Below are 14393 nucleotides of genomic sequence, written 5' to 3' on the forward strand. Positions count from 1 at the left end.
CTTATGGTGTATTAGGGAACGGACAATGTAAATACAGGACTCCTGTTCTGGTGTCAACATTTCATGATTCCAATGGTTGCACCTCCATAGCTGGTGGATTGTCCCCTCAGTGTTTTTCTTTTCAAGTATCTAATCTTGGAGAGACCAGAATACTCTGTATTTCTGACCACTTCATAGTTGTCAATAATCAACCCAATCCACAATTTAGCCTGAAACCAGTCACATTTCCACTGATGCAGTATTGGCAAGGATCTGTGTCACACACACATATAGCCTACACACACTCACTCAGTTACTCAGTCACTCACATACCTAACTTACATACTGTACCTAATCAGAGCCATATGACCTTAGTGTAGGGAAGTCAGTCAAAAGTGGTCTTATACCCAACAGATCCACTGACACCTAGTTTTAGATTAACAGGTAAAGTCCTGAAATAGCAGCTAGTTTCAACCCCTTAGACCCTCCACACACACGCACGCACACACACACACACATACACATACACACGCGCCACATATCCCACCACACACACAGATCCTTCCCGGCCAAGCCACACAAGCCTGGCCACGATTAGATAATGTATGCCCAATGGAACATTACAGCCTAACACTGGCCTCTCTCCCTTCATAAATACTCTAGTGGTCATCTGGAAAACATTAGGCCTCCTCTCCAGAGAGAGAGATCGACTATATGAGATAAAGTTACCAGTTACCAGACAGATTTGTTTTTACATAGGTGTAAAAAAACAGGCTGCGTGCTGAGCCATATGAAGACTGAGCCCAGGGATAATTTCATCTAATGATTTCTTGTCACTTTTAATAATCATTGAAATCAAACTATTTTAAGAAATCCCCCCCACACATGAGCCAATACCTTAGGTCAGAGCCGATGTTGTGGTGTGTGTGTGGGACTTAAAGGAACATTTCACCCTGGCTTTGCCACGGCATATAGTCGTTACTATATTAACAACATTATGTTTTTGTCATACACATAAAAATTATCCAAACCACAAGCTAGAATGAGCGCATTTTCATTTCACTGGTAGAATCTAGAAGTATCGACATGGTGAACCACAAAGTCCAGCATTCATAGCGAATTCAGATACCGCCCGCTAGGTAGATGGGGAGTGCCAACAAACTTGGATGCTTCTCTAGGCAAGATTATTTTTTAAACGCTTGTTATTCACTAGCGTTTGTCATCATGCCCGTGTTGTGTTCTGTGTCTGGCTGTATTCATTACAAACAAGCTAGAAAATTAGTTATCTTTCATCATTCTACCTACCAGAGATTTACCCCGATGCTGCCAGTGGCTTGCGGCTATCAAGAATTATGCTTACGGTGACCAAAGATTATCAAAGGGATTTTCAGGCTGAACTGATGGGGAATCCATTTCGACGACAGCTGATGCGATACCATCGTTTTTCTTTTCTTCACAACAAAATGGAAGACTTGATTAGAGGTAACGTATCGCTAGATAGCATGCTAGCCTAGCTGGACTAGGTAAGTTAGCTGGCTAGCTAATGTTACAGTCCTGTATTGAACTCTGAGAGCCATCAGCTAAATCATATAGCTAGCTACCTAGCTATCTTTTGGATACACACTGTCAATCAATTTCGCATATGCAATGGTAGTCACTGCTATATTGGTACCTTCAGCAGAGTAAACATGTTTGTTTGTTCTATCTTTGACTAGCTTTAGATAACGTAAGCTAGCTAATGTTAGCAAATAAGAGTAGCTCAATCTGGTAGCCATCTTATCCATCCTTGTCTGGAAAACACCCCTTAACTAAAAATAGAATTGTCAAAATAGCTAACTCACTCTCTGTTTGTGTGTTGGTAGCAATGATGAATGTGTATAAATCGTCTATGGTTGGTTAGTTGGTTCTCAGCTGGCTAGCAATCTTGCTGCCAATTTAGTGACGCTAGCTAACAGCAAGCTGACAATATTGAAATGTCGATGTTAGGTTCACTAAGCTAGCCAGTCTAATAGAGATCAATACAATTAGTGGGGTGGTTAAATTGTGTATTGTTGTGTGTTTTGTTGTAGGTGGTAGAGAATCTGATTCCACCAGCATGTGCTTTCAACCCCTAGCTCTGCACAAAGTGAAGGTAAGTGGGCAAAAATATTTACAAGCTGATGGCTTACAGTGAGGGAAAAAAGTATTTGATCCCCTCCTGATTTTGCACATTTGCCCACTGACAAATAAATGATCAGTCTATATTTTTAATGGTAGGTTTATTTGAACAGTGAGAGACAGAATAAAAAACTAAAAAATCCAGAAAACGCATGTCAAAATGTATAAATTGATTTGCATTTTAATGAGGGAAATAAGTATTTGACCCCCCTCTCAATCAGAAAGATTTCTGGCTCCCAGGTGTCTTTTATACAGGTAACGAGCTGAGATTAGGAGCACACTCTTAAAGGGAGTGCCCCTAATCTCAGCTTGTTACCTGTATAAAAGACACCTGTCCACAGAAGCAATCAATCAATCAGATTCCAAACTCTCCACCATGGCCAAGACCAAAGATCTCTCCAAGGATGTCAGGGACAGGATTGTAGACCTACACAAGGCTGGAATGGGCTACAAGACCATCGCCAAGCAGCTTGGAGAGAAGGTGACAACAGTTGGTGCGATTATTCACAAATGGAAGAAACACAAAATAACTGTCAATCTCCCTCGGCCTGGGGCTCCATGCAAGATCTCACCTCGTGGAGTTGCAATGATCATGAGAACGGTGAGGAATCAGCCCAGAACTACACGGGAGGATCTTGTCAATGATCTCAAGGCAGCTGGGACCATAGTCACCAAGAAAACAATTGGTAACACACTACGCCGTGAAGGACTGAAATCCTGCAGCACCCGCAAGGTCCCCCTGCTCAAGAAAGCACATATACATGCCCATCTGAAGTTTGCCAATGAACATCTGAATGATTCAGAGGAGAACTGGGTGACAGGGTTGTGGTCAGATGAGACCAAAATGGAGCTCTTTGGCATCAACTCAACTCGCCATGTTTGGAGGAGGAGGAATGCTGCCTATGACCCCAAGAACACCATCCCCACCGTCAAACATGGAGGTGGAAACATTATGCTTTGGGGGTGTTTTTCTGCTAAGGGGACAGGACAACTTCACCGCATCAAAGGGACGATGGACGGGGCCATGTACTGTCAAATCTTGGGTGAGAACCTCCTTCCCTCAGCCAGGGCATTGAAAATGGGTCGTGGATGGGTATTCCAGCATGACAATGACCCAAAACACACGGCCAAGGCAACAAAGGAGTGACTCAAGAAGAAGCACATTAAGGTCCAGGAGTGGCCTAGCCAGTCTCCAGACCTTAATCCCATAGAAAATCTGTGGAGGGAGCTGAAGGTTCGAGTTGCCAAACGTCAGCCTCGAAACCTTAATGACTTGGAGAAGATCTGCAAAGAGGAGTGGGACAAAATCCCTCCTGAGATGTGTGCAAACCTGGTGGCCAACTACAAGAAACGTCTGACCTCTGTGATTGCCAACAAGGGTTTTGCCACCAAGTACTAAGTCATGTTTTGCAGAGGGGTCAAATACTTATTTCCCTCATTAAAATGCAAATCAATTTATAACATTTTTGACATGCGTTTTTCTGGATTTTTTTGTTGTTATTCTGTCTCTCACTGTTCAAATAAACCTACCATTAAAATTATAGACTGATCATTTCTTTATCAGTGGGCAAACGTACAAAATCAGCAGGGGATCAAATACTTTATTCCCTCACTGTAGGTCCCAATCGGTTGACACCTTTAAGAAAGGCATGTTGCCCTACGTCCCTTCCACAAAAAGTGTAAAATGGTAACACCACAACCATGTCTTTCCAGGAGACGTGCAGTCCCAGCATATCTTCTGCAAGAGGTCCAAACAGATGGTGATTAACCTTTTACTGCAGTAGGCTAAATCAGGGTCACACAGAATGTTTCTTGGCAGTCTTAAACAAATCTACTTTGAAACAAACGTATACACTTCACACACATGGTTATGGGCTTAAAAAAAGAAGACACCTGTACCATGTCAGATATAGAGTTGAAATGTATAAAAAAAATTGTTTGCATCCCAATATTACACTTTATATTCATCACAGAAGACTGAAATATAACAAAACCATTTGACATAGAAACACTGGATTTTTGGCTGTTTAAAAAATATATATCTTTATTAATTATAAAATTATGAAAAATATTTATACCATTCCACCCATGACCACTAGGTCATTTGACTGCAGGAATGGGCTACGGTCTAGAAGCCCTACATCACTTCCGGCAGTCTTCTACAACTGGCCATACACCGCGGACAGGACAAGACCATTCGCCACAAGCACAAAGAGTCTCAGCTTCCACAGCCCACCATGCCAAACACCATTGCCGGTGTACCGAAGCCAGATAAAGAACTATGGCTGTGTTTTATTTTTATTTTTATTTCACCTTTATTTAACCAGGTAAGCCAGTTGAGAACAAGTTCTCATGTACAACTGCGACCTGGCCAAGATAAAGCAAAGCAGTGCGATAAAAACAACAACACAGATTTACATATGGGGTAAACAAAACATAAAGTCAAAAATACAACAGAAAATATATATACAGTGTGTGCGAATGTAGTAAGTTATGGAGGTAAGGCAATAAATAGGCCATAGTGCAAAACAGTTACAATTTCATATTAACACTGGAATGATAGATGTGCAAAAGATGATGTGCAAACAGAGATACTGGGGTGCAAATTAGCAAAATAAATAACAATATGGGGATGAGGTAGTTGGGTGGGCTAATTTCAGAAAGGCTGTGTACAGGTGTAGTGATCGGTAAGCTGCTCTGACAACTGACGCTTAAAGTTAGTGAGGGAGATAAGAGTCTCCAGCTTTTGAGATTTTTGCAGTTCGTTCCAGTCATTAGCAGCAGAGAACTGGAAGGAATGGCGGCCAAAGGAGGTGTTGGCTTTGGGGATAACCAGTGAGATATACCTGCTGGAGCGCAGACTAAGGGTGGGTGTTGCTATGGTGACCAGTGAGCTAAGATAAGACAGGGATTTGCCTAGCAGTGATTTATAGATGACCTGGAGCCAGTGGGTTTGGCGACGAATATGTAGTGAGGGCCAGCCAACAAGAGCATACAGGTCACAATGGTGAGTAGTATGGGGCTTTGGTGACAAAACGGATGGCACTGTGATAGACTACATCCAATTTGCTGAGTTGACTGTTGGAGGCTATTTTGTAAATGACATCGCCGAAGTCAAGGATTGGTAGGATAGTCAGTTTGACGAGGGGATGTTTGGCAGCATGAGTGAAGGAGGCTTTGTTGCGAAATAGGAAGCCGATTCTAGATCTAACTTTTGATTGGAGATGCTTAATGTGAGTCTGGAAGGAGAGTTTACAGTCTAACCAGACACCTAGGTATTTGTAGTTGTCCACATACTCTAGGTCAGACCCGCCGAGAGTAGTGATTCTAGTCGGGTGGGCGGGTGCAAGCAGCGTTCGGTTGAAGAGCATGCATTTAGTTTTACTAGTGTTTAAGAGCAGTTGGAGGCTACGGAAGGAGTGTTGTATTACATTTACATTTACGTCATTTAGCAGACGCTCTTATCCAGAGCTTTGAAGCTCGTTTGGAGGTTTGTTAACACAGTGTCCAATGAAGGGCCAGATGTATACAAAATGGTGTTGTCCGCATAGAGGTGGATCCGAGCGTCACCAGCAGCAAGAGCGACATCATTGATATACACAGAGAATAGTGTTTACACAGACAGCCCAATTCTGATATTTTTTCACAGGTGGGTGTCCACCCCAAAGTGCCACATGTCATGATGACAGACACCTGTCTCGATCAAGAAGAGAAGACTTGAAATAGCGTACACATTGTTGGATTACTTCATGGAGCAAAAAATAGTATTTATTTTAATAACGGAGCATCTTCTAAATTCAAACTGCAATTGGACACAGACATTTTATGAGACTCCTGTTTCCACAAATTGAGGACGAAGACAGAATTGCCAAGCTAAGGTTGGTCTAACATTCTCTGTGCTACACTAAACAGTACCTATCCTGTAACTCACAGTACTGGATACCAAAACTCTACAGTTAAATCACATTATCTGGTGTAACAATCTGTAGCTAAGAGAACTGGTGATCAGCAGATAATGGGAGAGGTGGTCATGATGAAATTGTCATTCACAAAGAATCATACAGTAAGAAAATACAGTAGGATCAGTGTAGTAAAGTTCAGGAAATACTTGTACAGCTGTAGGAGGAGTGTTGTCATGATCAAACTGCCATTCAGCTCCTCTTTAGTCATCTTCTGTTTGAAATCCAGCATAATGTCCAATCCATCAAGAGGGATACAGATCAGGCACCACACGGTATTGTCTATAAAACAAGAAAATATAGATTATACTCTATTGTACAGTTTGAACGACAGTTGAAATGTGCCAGCATAACATATAGTAAAACCAGCTTATCAGTTTGATATTTACAACAGTACATTTCTGTATTATTGTTTCTCCTCACTGTTAGCTAGTAAAAACTTAGCTAGCTAGGTAGGAACGATTTGATTAGTGTCGTATCGAGTGAGTGGTGGCAATTATTGCTGATAAACAAAGGAGTCCGCTCATACTGAATCCTTGATCATAAGTTTATTCAGATCACAAACTTCAGCATAAGTGACAGGTGACATGACACCCGGAGAGCGACGCCTCAGAATGGCTGCTCTGCCTTCTCCTTCGTTTTTCCCCCTATTTATAAACAATGCAAAAAGATGCTCCCTCTTCTGGCCAATCACCAGTCTCCCCTGTCTACAACACACTTCCTGTCTGTTGTATGTGGCGTTACACTAAAACATTCCCTCTTGATACTAAAATCAACATTCTCTCTGGTTCCACTTAAAACATTAACAACGTCATAATCTCAATACACTACATATTCCCCCCTTCGAGACAAATTAAAAGTCTCGACAACAAACAGAATAGGATTATGACAAGTAACAATTTATCTTATTGAGTATCTTTAACATTAAACCAAAAACATTCTCCTCTAGAGTGTAAATACCTTTCTATGAAATATGAACAACTGTTTATGAAGTGTGAATACATTACTATGACATATGAACAAATCTTTATGGAGTGTAAGAGCGAAAAACTGTCCGGCAACCTTCCATCCATCAATCAAGACAGTAAAATTCTCTCACGGTCCCTCTGCCCCAGGCAACCACCTCGGTACTCCAGATAACCTCATAAACAATGTAAATGCATTTGAAACTATGATGCAATTAAATACACATGTAAGCCCCTGCAAACAAAATCCTATCCAATAAATATCCATTGTAAGGCTGGTCAACCCATTGGACCCTACAGTGAACCTCTCCCTGCCTAAATTCCCTGTCCCTAATCATTCACGAAATAAACAAAAACATCTAAGATCCTCACATGTATTCAATAACATCAAACATCATTCTACAAAAATTAATACCTAAGAATATGACACAATTATGTATTACACATGTCTATATTTCATTGCAGACACTGGAATGTAGTCCACTACACTTCATCGCCCCGTAGTCTCCTCTTCCAATGGACTGTTGATGATGGAATCGGCCACACCTTTCTTGTTTCATCTCCTCCAGTCATATTGTCGTTGTTTGAGTATTTCAATCTCCATATGTTCCCCCAAATGCTTCTGAAAGAAAAGGAAAGACCAAACAGTATCTTTTGCAAAACAACACTTTCAAATTGACCATCAATATCAACTAAGAATATAAAAATGATATATAAATGATGTATGAATCACATTAACCCATTCCTCCCTTTGATTCATAAATCATACTACAAATCACACCAATATTGGAAAAAAAATTGAAAAATGATCAAAACATCAAAAATGATATTTATCCATCAGTTCCACTTGTCCATTTTCATCCAGATCAGGAACAGTCAACACCGGCATCTGAGTGTTGTCTCCAGGCATCACTCTCCAACCTATCTCAATATCATAGCTTACTCAAAGGTCAGTAACAAATTACAAACATCACACACAGTGTTATCAAAGCTGCCATTAAATGTAACCCATCACTGCCCCTACTGGCCTACCTGATCTTGCAACCAAGTCTTCGCTGACTTCTGCTCCCTCAGATCTCCCAAATGCATCCCTTATATTTTTCAATGCATATATAACACTCGTGATATTATCGGAACTATCTGGACTCAAAGTATACCTAATATTATCAATATGATCTTCCCAAATGTTACACCATACCATGGAAAAAGTCCCCCCTTCTCCCTTAGATTTATCCTTCAATGATAGGCTTGAAGACTATGACATGTAGCCATGTCTCTTTTCATCCAATTTCAAATATAGCTTCAGATTTCTGTGTCCGGTGCTACCCCTCTTATAATGGTAGAAACCTCATATGGAAGCTTCAACGTTGACATGTAACAACATCCTGTCCATCCATAGGGTAAGAATATATATACTTTATCACCACAAACCCTCCAAATATCTCTAAAATTCCCCATAGTCACATTGTCAGGCAAAAGCTAATCTTTTAACCATCAAAGTCCTGCTGTTCTTACTACCTGGTACATAAAAAGTAACATATTTCTCATTACTACCCTTAAGGTCATGCATACCCAAAGTTATCATATAACATCACAATCTGATATTCCCATAAACATACCCCTTACCTCATATGTTTTATTAGAACAAAAACAACTTTTAGCCCTCAATGGTTACACCTCAAATGCTTCAGTTACGCTGTTACCTGATTTTCCTTTACCATCCAACAAATTCACACAAGTTAATTCACTTAACCCAATAACACCTAAACCTAGGCTTAAACAAATGTTTTGACAACGACATTATTTTATCTGTTACTGACTGTTGCTGATACCACAGTCATGACAAAGCATAAGATTGACACATACTTGATAGAGGTCGAGCGACCGTCTCTAACATGTTTGACTGGAATTCTCACCAGACATGGACCCTCAAGATTCCTCACTGATCTTACAGAATGAGCTGCTGGAACCTGCCCATCTATCTCTAATTTTCACAACAGAAGAATCAAACCACTCCCTTTAGTTTCTCTCTCCCCTAACGAGCGGTACTGATCAGATACCTCTCCTTGTCTGTCATTAAAATCAAAGACCTCATCCTGTACCTCCATGATGAATCTATATTCTCTCTACTACTATCTGTTCTCCTATTTTAACCCTATTCGTACTATCATTGATAGCACTCTCCATCCGTAACATAAACCCATGAATCCTTCTTGCTACCCCCTTTAATTTCAGAAAAGTTGTTGTCGGTGTCATACTTCCTACATTTGCTATTGCCATCGTATCATTAATCCCTTCCAAAGTTACCATTAAAGTATGTATTAACCTTAATTATTTCTAGTGGCACAGTTACCAATATCCTCTGTGTATTATCTACTGTTGGAGTGGCTACTGTAATCTACTCCTCCTGAACTCCCTCAATGACTGTGGAGGCTACAACAGACCTCAACTCTTCCATTATAAGCGTTACTTTATGAATTACATAGCCTTTTAACCAATAATTCTTAACCAGACCAAATTCTAATGCTTGCACTAGATAAGTACACATATATTCTCCCTGACCTTTCTCTGTAACATTACGCAACATAAGTGAACAGTCACTCCTAACCCTCTTCCAAACTATACCTCCTTTGATTAGGTGCCACAGCTTCTACTCTTGGTCCTGATAACAATACTTCTTCTCCATAATTATCTCTCCATGTGGGAGGAATGTCCCCATCCTAACCCTAATAAGTATTTTTTCCCCTAAAATTGGTGAGCTATTGGTTCCCTTATAATCAAATGCGATATATTTATGGCTTTAATAACTATCAATGTTGAAAGAATTAAATTGCTTCTCACTGTTGTTTTAATAGACTGAAGTGTTCATGTCCTTAGTTACTTCATCCATTTTCCAAAGAAAAGTTGTCTTTGCTTGTACTTCCATCTATCACCACTAGTGTCACTTTTTCCCAACTCTCAGTCCTATCTCTAATCCCTGACTTTCAAACTTTTGATTATAAAAAATACACCTATAATTACCTTGATCTCCCTGCTGGGAACTGTAACTATAGATACTCAATCACCCTCAATCTTCTCTTATCATTCAGCAACACATACTTTCTCAATGCATCTGCTCCTAACAGATCTAAACTCCTACCATATCTTCCCACTAAACTCTAAAATGTCCTTCATCACTGTTCTCTCTCTGTCTTACTACTAACTTTGAAACTTAGCTTACTGTCTTAGAGTTCCTTCAACCTAGTTCTCCTAACTTATTTTAATCTAATCTTTTCCTCCTAACCTTTAAAAACCTTTTCCACTACCACCAAATTTTTAGAATATGTGATTGGGAAAGCCCCCACCTGCTTCTGACTTTTTTTACACACAGACTTGGCAAATGACTAAACACCTTTTAGCCTAGCCTGAAATCTCTTAGTGTAAGAATGTAACCCAGAATAACCGTCACCCCTTTTAACTTTATTTCCCAGACAGATTGTCTAATAGGCAGTATCATCCTTCCTATGATACTATCTTTTTAAGCCAATATGATTCCCAAAAACCTACTTTTTAAAATCTTCTACCAGACAGTCGTCTAGTGTACATCTTATTGTACAATTCAATTTAAACAATGCATCTCTTCCCAACACTGCAATAACAGTATCTTCTAATATTAGTATGTCTATTTTGATTTCTCTTTGAGTTCTATAGCAGAGATCAATTGGTTCCCTAAGAGTAATTAACTGTTTTACTACCTCAAATCCCTATCCTAATTAGTTAATTTTACATAGTGAGATGTTTAACCTCTTTAGGCTGAACACAGATAAGTTTTTACACTATTCACTATCACTTCTCATAGTCCTCTGGTTTTACTTCAATTGTTAGATATTTTCTCTTCTTCTCTAATCGGTGCTATCAGCTGACACCCCCCTTCCGGATCTTCTAGGCACTCTAGAATCTTTAGGGTTCACCTGGAGAACAGGTGATCTTGAATTGCCCCTGTATCTTCCTTAAAAATGTTCTCTGTTTTTCCTCCTGACTTGTTGCACTCACAGGTAAAGTACCCAATCTGTCCACAATTATAACAGTCTTTTGAAAGTTGCTGGAAGTGTAGCTGAAATCTTCCTCCTCCTTCTATTTCTTCTCGTCCTCTTCCTCTCCAATTCTGTGTCTGTCCAGAAACTGGCTGTGGATATGGAACATTTGGTACCCCCCTTGGCTGGTACAATTGCATTTGATATTGTTCATTTGAAGCTGTAACAGTGATTGTTGATTTGGTTCACTCTGATTCTTCATAACCAAAGCTTCTCTTCTCCACCAGTTGTATGATTGAGTTTTCTTAGAGTTTCTTCGTCCTGTTCTTTCTTGTTGACATATCAGGATTCTTCAACAGCTTATATTCTAAGTTCTGTCCTCAAAATATCATCTTCCATCATCTTCTTACTTTTGTTCTGTGATCGTCGTTTCTGCTTGTCCTCTATCTATTATTCGTCTTCATCTCTGATGCAACAATCACCCTGCTGGATGATCACTGAAAGCTGAGGATAAACATCCCTAAGCTCTCCTTCCCTTAGCCTTATCTCTATAGCTTTGTTTATCTTATCGCTGGAATCTTTTATCAGTTTTTGTTTGAGAATGAAGGGCAACTTTTGTTTCACTTGCCGGATAACCTCGCAATACTTTAGTTAAAGGGTCACTATTTTGTACTATATCAATCGGTGTAATCACCTTCATATAGCCTTGCTGTCCTTTCTCCCCATTGTAACTACTCTTTTATATTCCTTTATTATGAATGATCTTATTTTAGACTATATAGCCTATGGCTTCCCCCCTGTAATTATTAATATAAACCTAACAACTCCCAAAAAAAAAAAAAAAGTTTTTTTTTTTATTTTTTTTAAATAAATCAATTAAAAATCATGAATAATTAAAACCAATTTTTATTCCTATATCCTATGTCACCAATTTATCAATTAGTGTTGGCTATCTTACCACAACCCATCAAATGCAAGTAAATGTAAGTTAGTCAACTTCAAAGCAATCCCAAAAACAAAGCCTGTAACCCCTTGCTCTATAACCCCTAATTATCTTAAATTTACAGAATAATGTCAGTCCTTGATTCCCAACACAACTCCAATCAAACCCCAGTGATACACATAGCCTCCAAAATGCAATTTTTAATGAAATAGTATTTGCCAAGCCTATGTGAAATTGTCATCTCAAAACCTTTTTTTTTTTTGACTTGATCCTCTGTCGCGTCACGTGACGTGTACGTCATCACTTCCTGTATCTCCTCTCTCTCTCCTGTCTCTCATATGACAAGGGAACAAAGACACAGAAACAGATTTTAGTAGTTAATGCAATCACTGAGTTATTTCAACCATATTCAATATTCGTTCGTTCTACATTCGCTCTAAGAATTAACTCAGGAATAATTATCGATCGCTCAAAAACATTTTATTTAATTTTAATCGTCTTTTAATTATTTAATTCAATTTATTATAATCCGTTACCATATATCTAATTTATAAATTCAATAGGTCATAAAACAAGTTTCATCTTTAACCATCCGCCGATGTAACAACTAGAAGATTTGTGTTAAAATTTCTCCTCTGTCTGTCTATTTCTCTGTCTCCCCCTTGCAGGGTAACCCCAGATGGGACCTATGACCTTTACCCACAATGCCGTGTTTTGTAGGCTTAGCACAACCGCATGTCGTAGTTTTAGCCCCGTAAAATCAAGCGCATGCGCACATCCACTTAACCCCATGCTTACCACACCATAGAACGCCAGCGTTCTACCTCAGTTCTCTATTTTACACTTATAGCCAGACAATAACACATAACAGAACTCACATTTGCGTAGAACTTTCAGTTCCACCCACATACAAACAAGTTTAAGAGGCTTGAATCCATCGCAGTGGACCTCTAAGGTTAAGGTTATCATGTAGCACGCAACACATTTAGCATTAGCATTAGCCTTTAGCTAACTGCGGCCTACAACATGTAACAAAACCCGCATTGCGTCTTAAATTCATTTTTCTATGTTCCTAAATTTATTCTGCCGTGAGTATGGCTATTTCTATGAGCGGTCCCCCCCATGCAGATATCCCGTCGGACAGAAGATGAGCAAGCAACCCCCAAGAAATGTCCCACCAACCCCAGTCTAAGACTGACCTGAAACTCCTAACGCGTTGCCAGGATTTTATGGCCCACCATGCGGTCGCCCCGTTTGTCACGAGGGCTTATCTAAACCTGCAATGCTCTAAAATTGTATACATATCTTGGCCCCGATTGTTCTTGACTTACTATTCAAGCAACACATCTCTATAAACAATCCATAAACTCTAACCACTTTTGCGCTGTTTTTAAAATTTTATAATGATTAGCCAGACCCCCCAGTCATCAGCAAAAACGCCACCCGAGGCACGGTCGTAATGGTACATTCCTCCAGTGTACACAAGCAGTAACAAAACCAACAACTTAGCTGTGAGGAACACTCACCCTTGTCTGGTCATGACTCCAGACCGAGTTAGCTTGAGTTAGCTTGGCGGCTACAAATGCAGCAGAGGAGGATTGCAGACCAGCCCCACGTTGGGCGCCATTTGTCGTATCGAGTGAGTGGTGGCAATTATTGCTGATAAACAAAGGAGTCCGCTCATACTGAATCCTTGATCATAAGTTTATTCAGATCACAAACTTCAGCATAAGTGACAGGTGACATGACACCCGGAGAGCGACACCTCAGAATGGCTGCTCTGCCTTCTCCTTCGTTTTTCCCCCTATTTATAAACAATGCAAAAAGATGCTCCCTCTTCTGGCCAATCACCAGTCTCCCCTGTCTACAACACTAAAACATTCCCTCTTGATACTAAAATCAACATTCTCTCTGGTTCCACTTAAAACATTAACAACGTCATAATCTCAATACACTACATTAGTGTAATGTTGGCTAGCTACATAGTTGTATTTGTATCAAAGATAAAGGTGTAGTATAGAGTAACTATCGAGGTTAGCTAGCCAGCTACATTCGTTCGCAGTGACGCCGTTTTTCAAACAAAGTCAACACCGCAGCCATTGCTAGCTAGCCAACACTACCAGCTACTAGCTAGCAGTACTGTAGTAACTAAATACAATATCCTTTTAGCCAGCTACATTCGTTCGCAGCGACGCCGTTTTTCAAACAAAGTCATCACCGCAGCCATTGCTAGCTAGCCAACGCTACCAGCTAGCAGTACTATAGCAACTAAATACAATTTAATTTTAGCCAGCTACATTCGTTCGCAGCGACGCCGTTTTTCAAACAAAGTCAACACAGCAGCCATTGCTAGCTAGCCAACACTACCAGCTAGCAG

The 14393-nt window shown here is 40.0% G+C and overlaps 1 pseudogene across 1 annotated transcript in view; it reads left to right on the forward strand.

The window, feature by feature from the left end:
* The window catches only part of LOC311127459 (microfibril-associated glycoprotein 4-like), a 107914-nt pseudogene extending 95206 nt beyond the window's left edge, over positions 1–12708 (forward strand). Inside the window, exon 2 of the transcript in view lies at positions 12685–12708. The product of the transcript in view is annotated as a microfibril-associated glycoprotein 4-like (transcript). The remainder of the gene's footprint in view (positions 1–12684) is intronic.
* The last annotated feature ends 1685 nt before the right edge of the window (positions 12709–14393 follow it).

This window comes from Coregonus lavaretus (genome assembly GCF_964263955.1).
Source record: "Coregonus lavaretus genome assembly, chromosome: 4".
In the NCBI taxonomy this organism is placed as follows: domain Eukaryota; kingdom Metazoa; phylum Chordata; class Actinopteri; order Salmoniformes; family Salmonidae; genus Coregonus; species Coregonus lavaretus.